The sequence below is a fragment of the Triticum dicoccoides genome, chromosome 5B, assembly GCF_002162155.2.
Source record: "Triticum dicoccoides isolate Atlit2015 ecotype Zavitan chromosome 5B, WEW_v2.0, whole genome shotgun sequence".
Lineage (NCBI taxonomy): Eukaryota > Viridiplantae > Streptophyta > Magnoliopsida > Poales > Poaceae > Triticum > Triticum dicoccoides.
The window spans coordinates 560,236,634-560,241,473 of NC_041389.1; the positions used below are offsets into that span (position 1 = coordinate 560,236,634).

Here is a 4,840-nt window from a genome sequence, read left to right on the forward strand (position 1 = left end):
ATGTAAAACAATGATGAATAGTGGTCAAGCCACAACTATCATGTCATCTCTATATGATCATGCAAAGCAAAATGACAATAAAAACATAAGTCATGTAAATAACAATGGAAGTTGCATGGCAATATATCTTGGAATGGCTATAAAAATGTTATAATAGATAGGTATGGTGGTTGTTCTGAGAAGATAGGTTTTTGTGTGTAGGAGAACAAGAGGAAGTTCTCCCATGGAGTTTGGATGCACTGGTAAAGAACACACCTAGTCTTAGTGTGAGAGTGGGAAATGCACGGTATCAAAGAGGCTAGTGTATATCACTAGGATTTCTCTCCTGATGGTGTTTAGGATAATTTAAACACGGCTACTAATTTTCCAAACTACCTGCAGCTTTGAGCTGAACGTGGCGTTCAAAAAAATGAGACGCTGCTAGTACTTTGCACCCTGCAGCTTTGCGGGCGAGTCAACATTACCAACATCTTTGGGAGCTAAACGTGGCTAGTAAAGTAAGTTATAGCAGTGATCATTGCGAAGGAAACGCTGCTAGGTTTATTATGTATAAAGATATCAGTATCGAAGCATCGTCCATGCAAAATAATTATTTTTTATTTTTCTAGTTTTTTTTAATTTACTATTCACCGTGGGAGCAGATGAGATAGGTAGCCAAATAGTCGCACTCATGTATTTGCAGTTTTAGTTTTTATGTTACTACCCTGAATATTCATACTACATACAATCAAATATAAATGAATTATATTGCAAACACAATAAAGCATATGTATTGTAGTTTTGGTTTTCATATTATTACTCTGAATATTCATATTACATACAATCAAATATCAATGAAATATATTGCAAAATATTCGCAGTGACAACATGTGGGTGGGTATCATCTACTCCATCCATCCTTATATACAGGGTGTAATACGTTTTTTGAGATTGTCTTTGACTATTGATAAGATTAATAGTATATGAAATGTATAATGTGAAAATTATATCATCGGAAGCTCCTTTCACGTACGAATTTGATGATATGCTTTGTGTAATTTGCATGTCACATATTATTGCTCTAACATGTGGTCAAAGTTAGTCTCGAAAAATGCCTGCACTATATAGATGGATAGAGGGAGTAGTTTACCTTAACATGCAACCTATATATCCACCTCATATTTCCCACACACGTCACCTCTCATTTAAATGCGCAAGCAAAACATCTACACTATCAAGCGCATGCAATCAATCAATTTTCCACGTTCCGCAACATGCATGTCCTCCACATCATCAAGTGCTCATGCAACCTTTCAACTTTCCACTTTCTGCCACATGCAAGCCTCCACATCATCAAAGAACATGAATCCTTCACATCATTAATTTTTATTTTTTGTTTTTTAACAAAAAATAATTGTACTTGAATGCCATCCACCCTCCATTTATCTTTAGGTTGAATGTGGTGAAATAATATTTTCATATATTCGATTTTTGCATTGCAGCCTCTATCTAGTAGAGCAATCACATCACACGCCTAGTTTCCACACGCACCGAAGACTTGTGCGCTGAATTTCTGGCAGAAGACGACCAGACTAGTCCAAGTCAAACCTTTGGACTGAACCGTGAAAAAATGCCATTACCAGCAGTACCAAAACTCTCTTATGTGAGAGTGGAGACCGGCACCATCTCATTCTTGAAGCACGATCGGTAGGTACGCTCCATATCCATAGACCAAGTGACCAACCAATGGAGAAAACAACTGATTACATCTCGGCGGCAGCACAAGTAGTGGCCATATTCATGGTGGCAGCGGCGCTCATGTCCCCGCTCTGCAGCGCCGCTGCTCCAAGTCCTGCGGCGATGGGGCTGCCGGGCTGCGAGACCCGCTGCGGCAACGTGAGCGTGCCGTACCCCTTCGGCATAGGGCCGGCCAGGTGCTACTATTCGCGGGGGTTCAAGCTCACCTGCGTCGACCACGGAAGCAGCAGCAAGATCCCGAGGCTTCTGCTCGGCGACGGCAGCTCAGCGCGTTCGAGGTGGTCGACATCACGCTGGAGAACAACACGATGCGCGTCATCAGCCACGGACTGCACGCCATAAACATGAGCGGCGGCTCCGGGCGGTGGAGCCTCGGCGACCCCGAGACCGTTGGTGCCGGCGCGGCGCCGGCGTACTCGCTGAACCCGTGGTTGAACGAGTTCATCCTCACGGGTTGCAATGTGCAGGCGACGCTGGTGGGGAACGGGAGCCTCGTCAGCGGCTGCGCTTCTTTCTGCGCCGCCGATGGCGGATGGCCATGGCGATGGCGCCATCTATGACCAGGCAACCTCCAACGTCCGCTCCCACATCGGCTGCTGCCAGTCGTCCATCCAAGCTGCCAGCACGTCCTACGGCGTGGAGCTCAAGCGGCTCGACGCCAACCTGCCCAAGGCCAGCGATGTTGATTTGCCCGTGAACGTGCTCATCGCCGAGGTGGGCTGGTTCGACTTCGGCCAGACCCTGGACGACCTCAAAGGTCTCTCAAGGAAAGCTGATCAGCTCAGGGTACCCGTGATTCTCGGGTGGGGGCTGGCGCACGGCGCATCAGCAAATTATTTCAAGTCATTCGAATGCCCTGACGACGTAGCCCGGAGCATCTGCAAGAGCGACAACAGTTATTGCACAGACGAATCAATGGGCATCCTTTACCCTTTTGGAGTCGGAAGCTACTCGTGCCAGTGCAAGAAGGGCTACGAGGGCAACCCTTACCTCACCGGAGGATGCCAACGTGAGTTTAAAGCTTGACATGCGCACATGTCGTCGCTGCTTTAATTTGTAAACTAATTGATTCTATTTTTGCTTGACTTAATTGTGTATATGCAGATATCAAAGAGCGCAGCTGCCCGGAAGGAACCCATGTCGACAACTTCGTTCTCGGTGGCTGCGCCAAGTCCACGGACACAACCACAGACACAGGTACGATTATCACCAGCTTGTGGATGACTACTACTACTGGATGGTCGTAAGCATGCATCAATCGAACGATCCCTTTTAGGTAGAAGACATAAACTAGCGCCATTTTGGTTCAAATACTAATAGTAAACATATGGGCGCATTTTGATCAATTTTCAGGTAACTATGGTTTAATCATAGGTTTCTCGGTTGCTAGCGGACCATGCATTCTACTTTTGGTTCTTGGTGCGTTTCTAATCAGCCGAGATCTTGAGCAACGCAAAACGAAAGCTTTGAGAGAGAAGTTCTTTGGTCAAAATCGTGGACAACTGTTAAAGCAGTTGGTATCTCACAGGGCAGACATAGCAGAGAGGATGCTCATCTCTTTAGGAGAGCTGGAGAAGGCTACCAACAATTTTGATCAGGCTCGTAGACTTGGTGGTGGTGGGCATGGCACTGTCTACTAAGGGATCTTGTCGGACTTGCATGTTGTGGCTATCAAAAAGTCAAATATTGTTGTCAAGAGAGAAATCGACGAGTTCATAAATGAGGTCGCCATACTGTCACAGATCAACCACAGGAATATTGTGAAGCTCCATGGATGTTGCCTCGAGACATAAGTCCCTTTATTGACTTACGAGTTCATTTCCAATGGAACACTCAGTGGCCATCTTCACAAGGAAGAAGGAGAATCATTGCCTTGGAAAGATAGGTTAAGGATCACTGGGGAAATAGGAAAAGCTCTAGCTTACCTTCACTCTGCTATTTCTGTCCCTGTAATACATCGAGATATCAAGCCTTCCAACATACTTCTTGACGATGCCTTGACAGCAAAAATATCAGACTTCGGAGCTTCAAGGTACATCCCAGTGGATAAAACTGGAATAACAACTGCGGTGCAAGGAACTATTGGGTACTTGGACCCTATGTATTATTATACTGGACGTCTAACAGAAAATAGTGATGTATATAGCTTTGGGGTCCTTCTTGTCGAACTGCTTACTAGGAGGAAGCCATCTTTGTACAGATCTTCTGAAGGCGATGGGCTTGTCATGCAATTTGTTACGCTACTTGCAGAAGGTAACTTGACCGAAATATTGGATCCACAAATAGTAGAGAAAGGAGGTAGCGAAGTCAGAGAAGTAGCTATGCTAGTTGCGTCATGCGTGAGACTGAAAGAAGAGGAGCCACCAACCATGAGGCAAGTGGAGATGGCGTTAGAAGCTCTCCAATCACCCAAGGAGGGTGTTTGTGGTGATTTGATAGAAGGATCTAACCATATGAAATATGCAGCAATGGACAATCCATCAGCTAGCCAACATGCAAAGCGAAGGGAAGCGACCCGGTGTTACAGCCTAGAAGAAGAGTTCCAGCTATCCGCGAGACACCCTCGATAGTTTTGCTTATTTATGGGTAAATTTTTATCTATGGTGCATTTTCATTGTGATTGTTAGTTGTATAATCAGTCACTCGATGAGTTCTTTTTATCAAAAATATGTGTAAATCTATAATGTGTTATTAGTTACTTTTTAAGAGCATTGTAAAGTGTTTGAAGCACAAAATTGAATTCTATCGTCGTCACCCGAACTCTCTCTCTCTCTCTCTGGTATGGTTTGTAAGTAGGACAGGGATTTTCAGGTCTTCAATTTGACTGGCAGAATGATGCGCAAAATAGAAAAATGACTGGAAGAATATGTGCAATATGTCTCGAAATATATATTTTGAAATTTGACGTTGGATCTAAAAATATATTTTTACAGCATATAGCACATTTTTCAAGTCAGATTGAAGACCTAAAAATATGAGCCAGCTTATAAACAAACTTGGAATTCTACGCGTAGTCAAAGGGACCAAATAAAACACCACCGGTGCCAAAAGGAAGACCAATCACTACGTATATTGATTTCGTTAGGGCATCTCCAGCCGCACC

The 4,840-nt window shown here is 44.3% G+C and overlaps 1 pseudogene; it reads left to right on the forward strand.

Moving 5' to 3' along the window:
* Positions 1-1,725: 1,725 nt before the first annotated feature.
* LOC119306146 lies at positions 1,726-2,984 on the forward strand (annotated as a pseudogene).
* Positions 2,985-4,840: the final 1,856 nt, after the last annotated feature.